The sequence below is a fragment of the Pongo pygmaeus genome, chromosome 21 (assembly GCF_028885625.2).
Source record: "Pongo pygmaeus isolate AG05252 chromosome 21, NHGRI_mPonPyg2-v2.0_pri, whole genome shotgun sequence".
Lineage (NCBI taxonomy): Eukaryota > Metazoa > Chordata > Mammalia > Primates > Hominidae > Pongo > Pongo pygmaeus.
In genome coordinates, this window is record NC_072394.2 from 66,875,162 (window position 1) to 66,886,631 (window position 11,470).

Consider the following 11,470-nt stretch of genomic DNA (forward strand, 5'->3'; position numbering starts at 1 on the left):
GGGTGGGGAGGGCTGGGGAGGCTGTTGTCATTCATTCATCCAGTGCACGCAGGTGAAGCCCTGCTCCTGCCACGCCCTGGAACAAGGCTATGAGGAATCAGACACTAGCGGTCACTTTTAACGAGCACCTACTGTATGTATGCTCCCTGTTTTGACCTTCACTACCTCATTTACTGCTCACAACAACCCTGCCCTCTAAGTGAGGAGACTGGGTTTCAGAAAGGTTAAATAACCTGCCCATGGTCACACCGAGCTGGGATTCGAACACGGGACTGGCTGACTCCAGGCCTCAAGCTCCGTTCTGCTAAGCTGTGCTGCTGCCTCTGGGAAGTCTCACAGACATGAAGGCCAGCCTGTCTCCACTTTTGGGGAATTCACCCTCTATTGGGTGGGCAGAGGCCTCATTATCTCATAAGGACAGCGGAGAGATGCGTGCTGAGCCACACGCGCCGTCCTATGCTCACCTGTTCTTGCGGCACAGGAACTGAGCACATATGTTGAGCCCCTGCCAAAAAGTTATGATGCTGCTTTTTTTTTTTTTTTCTTTTTGAGACAGATTCTCACTCTGTTGCCCAGGCTGGAGTGCAGTGGTGCAATCTCGGCTTACTGCAAACTCTGCCTCCCAGGTTCACGCCATTATCCTGCCTCAGCCTCCTGAATAGCTGGGACTACAGGCGCCTGCCATCGCGGCTGGCTAATTTTTTTTATATTTTTAGTAGAGACAGTGTTTCACCGGGTTAGCCAGGATGGTCTCGATGTCCTGACCTTGTGATCGGCCCGCCTCAGCCTCCCAAAGTTCTGGGATTACAGGCGTGAGCCACTATGCCCAGCCATTATGATGCTTCCTGACATAAAATCTTTAAGCATTAAAACAGTATTAAATCATAAAATCAGTATAAGAAAGTCTAAAACATTGCAGATTTTCTTGAGGTCAACTTAGACACTTAAAAAAAAAAAAGCCAAATTCTTAAAACAATTGTTTTTGGTGTCCTGTTTTGATGGTTCCCTAAACGCTTGCTCTGACTGTTAGAGATTCTGTACCTGGGCAGCTGGGGCCCCTGTGGAGAGGGAGCAGCTCGCCCAGTGAGAGAGGCTTGGCCATCGTCCTGCAGGAACTCTGCTGTTGGGGGAGCGGGCAGGGCATGTGCAGTGTGGGGTGTGGCGTTCAGAGGGAGTGGCCTCCACAGCCCTGTGCCCACGGTAGGGAGCCCAGGGGGGCCATCCATGTTTCTCTTGAGGTACCTGGCAGAAGGTGGGTGGGGGGCTGCGGGGGGCGATCCTTGACAGCAGAGCAGAGAGAGATGGTGGTCAGAGGCTCAGGTGGGCTCCGATGAGGCCCAGGCCGGGGTCCGGGATCCATAGGAACCCCTCGACCACCAACAGGGCCTTGAGCACCCTGGCCAGGGTGGAGGTAGTCCAGGACAGAGGACAGTTCTGCCAGTGGTGAGTTGAATTTGGGTTAGGGGTAGGGTTAGGGTTAAGTTCAGGTGCTTGGGAACAGACAGTGACCAGGAAGCCTCCGGCAGCAGTGGGCCCCAGGGCTGACCTGCTGCTCGTCCTGCCCTGTGCTCCACCATCCTGGTGTGCCCAGGTGAAGGGGTTTCCAGGACTCTCCGTTTTAAAACCAGCACAGTCTGGGCCAACTGGGACACACTGGTCTCCTTGCTAATGTGTCCCTGTTCCTGAGGGGGAAAGCGGATAGGCAGTTGTCCCCCAGGGCCCAGGGAAGGAAGCCAAGCCAAGGTGCAGACAGATTTCCCTGCCCCAGACTAAGGGAGCTGCGGACAGAGGCCTTCGCTGGGAGGTGCTGGGTCCTTTCCTCCAGGCAGCGCTGGGATTTGGGCCCCGAGACCTCGGGTTTCTCTGACCCAGGGAAGAAGCCTCTGTCGACTCTGGGCCTTGCCCTTCTTTTGTTTTCCTTGGTGGAGGGAGGGAGAGAACGTCGCCAGCACTATTTGCCGGAGTGATGCTCATTTCTCCTTTGTCTGCACAAGGCTGGACTGCCCTGCATTTTCATGGTAAGTTTGTTTCTTCAAGCCGTTGTTAAAATCCTGGAAGCAGAGAAAATGCATTTGCTCCATCACCTTCCCTGATGTGACAAGTCCTATAAAACGTATTAAAGCCTTTAATGAAATCCCCGCTCAGAGCTGCTCTGTGAATGAATTTGGAATCAGAATTTAAATTAAAATGTTGTTCTTGTTGTCTGGAGGCTTTGCCTGGGAAGAAATTAAAGGGGCAGCTCACCTTTCTGCCACCGTTCTCAGGCCGGGTGGGCGCCATGACTAGCCACCCTCTGACCCAGGGCTGGGGGCCCACCTGTGACTCACAGGCTGGGCCCGGGTGCTAGCTGGATTTCAAGGCAGTGGCTCTCCCCACACCTGAGACTGTCCCCACCTCAGGCCCCATAGAAAATCCACGCTGAGGGGGAAGGTGGGTGCGCCTGTGGACCAGGTAGCCACTTGGGACTGGAGGTTTTATGTACTCAGAAGCAGAGTCAGTCCCTGAGCTCACAGGCTGACAGCAGGGGTGTGGGCAGACAGCTGCCCTGGAAGAGGAAGGAAGAAAGTGAGAGTGACTAAGGGGCTCTGGGGTGTGTGAATGGGTTGGTGCAAGGTGGAAAGGAGACAGGGAACGTCTTCCCAGATGAAGGGAGCAGGTGGGAGGCCAAGGCAAGAGGCATGAGGCCTGGAGGCCTCGTGGCTTGGCTGGGGGCAGTACAAGCCCCACTCCTACCTGTTCAGCTTCCCCGCTGCAGCTCTTCCCTCTTTCCTTCACGGAGTCCTGCTCTTTGGACTTAAGACACACTCAGGAGTCTGTTGTTAAAAAACAAACCAAAGGCTCTCTCAGCCTCGACCCCATCACAGCCAAGTTCTGGAGAGCTCTCTGCTCCGTCTCCTCTCGTCTCCCCCTCCTCCTCCCTCTCCACCTCTGCGTGTCCCGGAGAGAGAGAGACCTCCAGGCACCCCTGGCTGGTGGGAGAGGCAGCACGAACATGAACGGCTCACGGGCCCCACATAGTTGCCTTCGCTGTGGGGCGAGACACAGTTGTGTGGAACCGGCCCAGGCCCTGAGAGGTGCTTTCCTCTCCTCTGTTTTCCAAGTTGGCAACGCTACCCTATTTCTTCTATGATGAAAAGGAACTCTAAAAGCATTAGAAGCATTTAAAAAGTGTGTGTAAGAAGTGTTTTCATCCCTGCATAGATTACCTCCAATGAATAATCAGCTATGCCCCCTCCCCCTTAAAGTGTGTGAAGCTGCTGCAGGGAAGGTCCCGGGTCCCAGGAGGAGGCCAGGGAAGGTGCTGCAGGTGGAGAGACTGCAGGACAGGTGGCTCTGGAGCAGGTGCAAAGGGTTATAGCTGAAGGAAGGAGAGGAGCCATAGCTGATTATTCATTGACGGTAATACTACACAGGGATTAAAATCAGTCAACTTGAATAAACCTTAAGAATAAGGCTGAGGCCGGGCGCGGTGGCTCACGCCTGTAATCCCAGCACTTTGGGAGGCAGAGGCGGGCCCATCACGAGGTCAGGAGATGGAGACCATCCTGGCTAACACGGTGAAACCTCCGTCTCTACTAAAAATACAAAAAATTAGCTGGGCTTGGTGGCAGGCGCCTGTAGTCCCAGCTACTCATGAGGCTGAGGCAGGAGAATGGTGTGAACCTGGGAGGCAGAGCTTGCCGTGAGCCGAGATCATGCCACTGCACTCTAGCCTGGGTAACAGAGCGAGACTTTGTCTCAAAAAAAAAAAAAAAAAAAAAAAAAAAAAGGCTGAAGCTGGTAGGGCACAGGGCACGTGTCTGGATTTAGTCCCAGCTACTTGGGAGGCTGAGGCAGGAGGATTGCTTGAGTCTGGGAGGTCGAGGCTGCAGTGAGCTATGTCTGTGTCACTGCACTCCAGCCTGGGTGACAGAGCGAGACTCCATCTCTTTAAAAAACGTCGAGCTATAAAAGCAAGTTGTAAAGGGTTTTGTTCTGTATGATCACATCAACGTAAACTGAAAAAAAATGGTATGTGTTGTTCTTGGATGTGTATGTAGATACAAAAACTGTGAAAACATGCAGAGGATGATACAAACCAATTTCAGAGGTGTCCCGCTGGGGAGGAGGGCACAGGACAAGCATTCTTCATTGTCTGTCTGATAGTGTGTTTTGAATGAGTGTTTGAATATTTTCATGCTTAAAAATTAAACAACAAAAGATGATGGGAGATAGGATGAGGACGCAGCGTGCTGAAAAGGGTCGATTTCTAGGTGGTGAAGAGAGTGAGTTGGGGTAGTGGGCTGGGCAGAGGGAGGGCTTTGAGGATTCCAGGAAGAATTCTGTAGGAAAAGCGGCCAGGGAGAAGGGTGGGAGAGCCTCAGGGGCTGGAACGGGTTGGTACTTCCAGGAACCTGAAGCCCAGGTGAGGACAGGTGCTTGTGCCATGCCACCGTGGGGGTGAGAGCCTGGGCAGGAGAGGCCGTGTGTGCCGAGGGAGGGGTCGGGAGAGGGATGAAGATCTGAATTGAACGGATGCTGAGAGGAAGCTTATTCATGCATCGCCAAATACGGCTCATGGAGTAAATAGAGCACTAAAGGCTGGCTCACTCGCGGGGAGCTGTTTCCTGTGGCTCAACAAGTTTATAATAAACACAGTTAAACTTTTATTTATGGCACAGCTGCTAATTGCTCCATAAACACTTTTCATCAGGCAATTGCTGTTTACTCATTTGCCAATCAGCTCATTATCCACCTACCTCTCCTTGCTCCTGCCTTCCCACTTCCCAAATCCTACTGTTTCTAGGGCATCCCTCTGCAACTGTTCCCCCACCCAGCTGCCTGGCTTGACTCCTGGCAGGTAGGCCCCCTCTCCAGTCCGCCCAGGCTTTGGTAGGTGTGCCTGCCCAGGCTAGGCTCTGTTCTGCTGCTGACCATGGCCAGCCCTGACTGTCCAGCATCCTAGTGTTTGAGGCCCTGAACAATGCCCCTGCTGGGCTCTCCTGACCACTCTTTTCTCTGGCTCCCAAACCTCACGGCCCCTGGGGATCCTCGCCTCCCTCTTTTCCTGCATTTATCCCAGCCCCACTCAGCATGCCCAGAGGTCTCCCCACCCCTCTCTCTCCTCGACCAGGGATTACATAAAACTTAAGCCAGTGTTCCTGAGGGTCCTTCCTTTCCTCAAGAGGGAGTGTGTTCCGAATATTCAACTCCTGCCGCTTGTTTGCTGGGTTCAGTGTGGCTCCTCGCTCACCGCTACCTCACAGAGCACTGAGACAGGGCTTACACTTACTCATACGTTGGTTCATTGGTTCACCCGACCATGGCCACCTCCACACAGGTCATGGTGTGAGTCCCCTCCCCCCATGTTCCCCCTGCAGAGCTGGCTCCAGAATGAGCCTGAGCTGGGAGATCCTCTGGATGGAAGGAAGTTCCACCCTGTATCCAGTTACTGTGACACCTGCCCTGCTATGAGCTAACAGGCCCCCAGGTGGGTGGGGACCAGAGTCTTAGGGTGTGTGCTCTGTAGCACCCACTTTGCAGACATCAGTGTTAGCGGACATGTGTGTTAGTGAGAATGCTGTGAGTGCAGGCATGTTTAGGTGAGTGTACATGCACATCTACATGTTAATGGTGTCTGCACGTACACACATGCACAAAAGTATGTATGTGTAAACATGTGCATATGTGAGTGACATGTATATGCTCATGCAGGTACGCTAATGTATATGTACATGTGTGCATGTGTGTATGTGTAAATGGTATATGCACGTGTGTACATGTAGGTTTTTGTGCATATGCAAGTGTATATGTGCACATAAGCAGTGTGTATGTGTGCATGTGTGTGCACATGTGAGGGGTGTGTATATATGTGCATGTATATCCATGTGGGCAGTGTGTTCACACGTGTATATGTGCATGTGTGTGCATGTCTGTGGACATGTGAGGGGTGCATGTATATATGTGCATGTACTCACATGTGTATATGCATGTGGACAGTGTGTTCACACGTGTATATGTGCATGTGTGTGCACGTGAGGGGGGTGCACGTATATATGTGCACATGCATGTGTGCATATAGCTATGTTCATGCGTGTACATGCACACTGTGTACATGTGTATATGTCAGCATGTGCATATGTGTAAAAGTGAATGTGTGTGTGTTGTGTACGTGTAAGTAATGCGTGTGTGTGCATGTGTTCAAGTGATTTGTTTGTGTGTGCATATGCTACACATGTGCTTTCATGAACATATGTGTGTGAGTGGTGAGTGTAAGTGTATGTGCACAGAGGCCTCAGACTGAGTCTGATGGGGGTCCCTGCTAGCTCTGGAGAGAATGTGGTAGCAGAGCTGAGGCCCTTGTCTTCAGCTGAATGAGTCTGCCTGGCGTGTGCTCAGCGCTCTCCTGCTCTCCTGCTTCTCTTCTGAGGTCAGTCACAGACCTGGACATCCGGCTTGTGGGGGGTATTGAGTTGCAGTGGCTGCATGTGCTTTTGTATGTGAACACATGTGCTCATGTGTTGTATGTGTGTGGTGTGCACTGTGTCTGGATGTGATCATAGGCAGCATAGGCAGCATTTTGGGGTATTTTTGGGTGTTGGGGTACTTACTGGGGGCATTGAAGGTGCAGTGGCAAAGCAGGTGTCCGGGAGTCTGAGCTCAGAATTGACTTTCTGCCTGGGTCAGCCTAGATTTTCTACATGGAAGTGAGGTGAGAGGGAGAGGAATATTTGGGGGCCCTTCTCTGTCCCTTAGGTCCCTAGGAGCCCAGGGATGGTGAGAGGGCCCAGCCCTTGGTTTTTAATCTATTTGAGAGGAACCGAGTCATCTTCTGGGGTCCGCTCTTGGCTTCTTCAGTACAGTGAAATTAGCTGAGCACTTCCTCTGGGCAGAGCCTCTCCTGACATTCCTTTGAAGCCTCCCTCCATGCTGGGAATCCAGCAATATCCAGTGATAAGCTTGGGAGGAGGACATACTTGCAGTGGGAGAGAGACCATGCCTGTCCCACCAGCCCCTTCACTTTTGGGGTCAAGCATTATTAGAACCCTGCCAATGGATTGTGTGTGTCGTGACAGATGTCAGCTGGGAGGAAAAGACACTGGGCCCCTCCTGCACAGGGGCCTTATTTCTAGAGAAAGGGAAGACTGAGGTGCAGCGTGGGCCTGTGGTTAGGGAGACTGCCTTCTGAACACTGTGGGACGAATGCTAGAAGCTCTCAGCCTCTGCCTTCCTCTGCCATGCTCGAGCTGGTCAGTCATGGTCCCCGAGGCCCTACAGCAGCCTGCAGGGATCAGGGCAGCAAAGGTGCTGCAAAACCAGCAAGACCAACAGGACTGTACAAGACCGGTGTTCCACGGCGACACCTTGTGGTTGCAATGGCAGCAGCACTGCCTGTGGAATGACGAGGCTCTCCTGCAGCTCCTCCCTACCAGGCTTTGGGAGCAGGACTGGCCCTCCTTTGGACTAAGCCTCCAGCATTTTTGGACAATCAGCATGCATGTTGGAGGAGAGTACTTGAGAAGGAAATAATGGACTTGTTGCTAGTAGAGGGTTTGGAGGCCCGCACACTAAATGGGGAAGGATTCATTCATACCCATTCCTCCTTCCTAAATGTTTCCTTCCATGTCCTGCCCAGGCCTGCTCTTTGGGTCTCCTGGCTGGTGGGGGAACAGATGTGGCGTAATCACGTTGAGATGCAGCAGGTGCACCAAGCACTGTGCACACTGCTGTTACCCCCAGGACCCCTAGTGTCAGCACTGGTGGTGCTGGTGTTTGTGGAGTGTGTCAGTGGACTGGCAGGCCCGTGGATTCCACGTGTGTAAGAGAGACTGACAGCCCTTCCTGTCTCAGAGCAGCCCCTCCTGGGTCCCATCCTGGGTCCCATCTTGGGGTTGGACATGCCCTTGTTTGAGCTTGGCCCCTTCTTGCTGGACCACCAGCCCTGACCCTAAATCTGAGAGGGGGCTTGGCTGGGCCTGGGGTCAGGGGACAAACAGCCACCCTGGCTGAAGCCCTGGGCAGCTGAGGAACTTCAGCCATCTTTGGGCATCTCTTGGGTTGGGAGATGGGCTGCTGTTTTCTCGGACAACACCCTCCCCAGCCCCTCAAGACTCTGTTTTCAGTCAGTTCAATTAGTACAACTTTAAAGCAATTAGGGAGAATTAGTGGCCAGGCTGCTGCAGGCAGATGCTGAATACACTCATGCCCCCTCCCCCAACCTCCCTCGCTGAACCTGACAGCTGCTGTGGGGAGTGCCTAGGCCCTGCCTTTCTCTGCTGGCTCTGTCCTTTCTCCCAGAGATCCAGCCCCCGTCTCTCCTTCTCTCAAGGATCTGAGGAGGGGAGGGTGGGCAGTCTAGGGGACAGACCCAGAGACAGGGGCCCTGGGACTGGGAGGGTGGGGCAGGCCCAGGGAAATGGGCCAACTTCCCCCCAAGACCCCAGGCCTGGGCCTGCTCTAAGGAGAGAAGGGATGGGTGCTGGTTGGAGGCTCACCCTGAGTGAGGGTGAGGGTACCCAGTGTGGACTGGGAGATCTGACCAGGATAGCGGCCCAGCCTCTGGCCCTGTGGCCTCCAGGAGCCCCCAGCTCTGGTGAGGGCCCTCTTTGGTGGGGCCGGGGGCTGTTCTTCAGTGGGAGGCTTCTGAGAGGCTGGGCCTCTCCCACTAGGTGTGGGGTGGCAGTGAGGCCTTGCTTCTGAGCTAGTGCTGGAGCCACACCACCTTCTCTGCCTGGTAGTGAAGGAGGTAGCCCCGTGGGTGCTGCAGACCCTGGGCCCTCCCTGGTGCCCCTTGGGCTGCTCTGTGGGGAGAGCTCCAGGTGCTTGCTTGCGTGGATGGGGCACCAGGGCAGGTGCAGGGCTGACTTTGCAGATGGAGCCCTTTGTGCGGGGACCCCGTCTTCCGGCCTTGCCCCTCCCTACTCCCCCAGCTTCTCAAAGAAGGTCTGTTTTCTGAGCCTCCTCTGTGATGCCCCCACCAGCCGCAGCCTCCCTCAGATGTGTGTGGGGTGTCCGCAGTCCTAACCAACGTCTTTTTTGCATGTGTCCACATGTATCTGGCACTTTCTCTGAGCAGGCCCTGGGCTCAGCACCGGGTAAGGCAGATCCATGCAGCTCCTCACCTTGGCCGAACACTGAACAGATGATGACATGTACTTGTGCAATTCCAGCTTCAACAAGGGTCGCCAGAACAGCTCTGAGAAGGGCTGTGACCCGGTCTGAAAGCTTCCCAGAGACTGGCTTAGTGGGACGACCCTGGGGAAAGAGATAGTAGGTGGAACAGAGAGGCTGATTAGAGGCTGAGTCTTTATACAGAAGTGATGGTGCCTTAGGGGCACAGGAGGGAGTGAGTGCTGTCAGTGGGGGCAAGGAGGGGTGGCTCCACCTGTGATCCTAACCCTAACCCATGTAGGGAACCTTCAGTGGGCCCATCATGGTGGCCCAAGCACACGAAGGTGTCTGTGCTCTATGCCTTTGCTGAGCAGCACAAGTCTGGGCCCAGGGGCTCCCTGGAGGAGGGGAAGCCAAGGGTGTCCACGAAAAGAGTCAAACTTTGTAAAGTATTTGAAGAGGTTTATCCTGAATCAAATACGGTGACCATGGCCCGTGACGCGGCCTCAGGAGGTCCTGGCGACATGTGCCCGAGGTGGTCGGGACACAGCCTGGTTTTATACATTTGAAGGGTGACATGAGACATCAATCAATATCTACATTGTACATCAGTCAATATGTACAAGATGTACATTGGTTTGGTCTGGAAAGGCAGGACAACTCAAAGTGTGGGCTTCCAGGTCATAGGTAGATAAGACACAAACAGCTGCATTCTTTTGGGTCTTTGATCAGTGTTTCACTGAACACACAATTTACATGTGAGAGGGGGGTAGAGAAATAGTCACTTATGCCTTAGGCTGACTCAGTGAATCTGCATTTTTACATAAGCAGTAGGGCAGAGGAAGCCATCAGATGTGCATTTGTCTCAGGTGGGCAGTGGGATGACTTTGATGAGTTCTGCCCGTCCATTGTCCCGCACCTGTGAAGGGAAGCTATCCATTTACGTTGCCAGGGTGAAATTCAGCAGAACAGTTTTAGGGCAAAGATCTTGAAGCCCAAGAGGAGTTTCTTTGTGGGGAAATTGTGAGGGAGGATGTAGCCTTCCACACAATCCTTGTCGCTATCTTATTCAGGAATAAAATGGGAGGCAGGTTGGCCTGACGTACTTTGGCTTAGTGATTTTGGGGTCCTGAGATTTATTTTCCTTTCCCAAGTGCTTACTACAAAGTAGCAGGCTTCAAACTTGGAGATCTCACAACCCCAAGTAACATTCCATTGGAAACCATGGGGCCACCACACAGTTGCTGTGGACTACAAGCTGTGTCAGTGGCAGCTCAAGGTAGAAAGTATCAGACACCCCCCACCTCGGGGGACCTCTGTTTCAGATCTCAGGTGACCCTTCAACTTGAAGACATTCAGCTTAATCAAAACCTCTTTTCTGACCCTTTGTGCCAGCCTTCCTGGGGGGCTCCCCAAAGAAGGGGCTACTTCTTGTCCCCTACCTCCCCAGATCCGCTAAGGGCTTCTACACAAACACAGGATGAAATGAGAGGAAGGTGGCTGCCGGAACAGTGCTTAATGGCCAGGACGTTCTCTCTCTGACGTGTGCTGTTCCCATTACAGGTATTCACTTCTTGATGAAGCAATTTCCTATATAATGGCCCCACATGGCAGGCTAAATGTGGAAAACCACCAATAGAGGCAGAGATATAAAGACACTTTGGATCATCATTTGCAGAAGGCAAAATAACTGCAGGCAGCTTGTGGTTGAGACACTCAGTGATGGTACTGGCCAGGCACGGAAAGCATCCACAGACACAGCTCACGGGTGCAGCGTGGAGAATTCCAACCAGCCAAGGGGCCCAGGCAGGCCTCTGAGGAAGGACCCTTGACCTGAGACTTCCCCCTTATCACGGTCAAAGTGAGGGTGTCCCTGCTGGAGCCCCTGCGAAGGCCCGAGGGAGCCGGGACCTTGGAGTCTGAGGATTGCATACAGCCCACTTTGAGGAAGCCTTCTTGGTTTGAGGAGGGGGTTGTAGGGCAGCATCATGGACCCTGGGTTGAGAAGGAGGTGGAGACCAGCGGGGTGAGGGGCTCCACCTTGACTCAACTCCCTAGATGGCAGCTGATGGGGGTTGGTCTAGAGGGCTCTCTCCTAGGTGAGGGGCTAGACCTGAAGCTCCTGTGCTTCCTCAGCCCTAGTCCCCTTCATGGGGACAGGAATGGTGTGTGATGGTGCATTCATAGATGTGCATGCACACATACAGGCATGTACATTTGTACACAGACATGTGCACAGAAATGTGCATGCATAGCCCACACAGCAGACAGGCACATGCACACAGGTGTGTACACAGAGATGCACGCACACATGCACACACAGTTGTGTACACAGAGATGCACGCACACACACACAGATGTGTACACAGATGCACACACA

At 53.3% G+C, this 11,470-nt stretch overlaps 1 long non-coding RNA gene across 1 annotated transcript; it reads right to left on the reverse strand.

Moving 5' to 3' along the window:
• Positions 1-898: 898 nt before the first annotated feature.
• LOC129022018 (uncharacterized) lies at positions 899-5,375 on the reverse strand. The gene is made up of 3 exons (XR_008496193.1): positions 5,273-5,375; positions 2,734-2,813; positions 899-2,051 (listed from the first exon to the last, which is right to left on the reverse strand). It is a non-coding gene; the product is annotated as an uncharacterized LOC129022018 (long non-coding RNA).
• Positions 5,376-11,470: the final 6,095 nt, after the last annotated feature.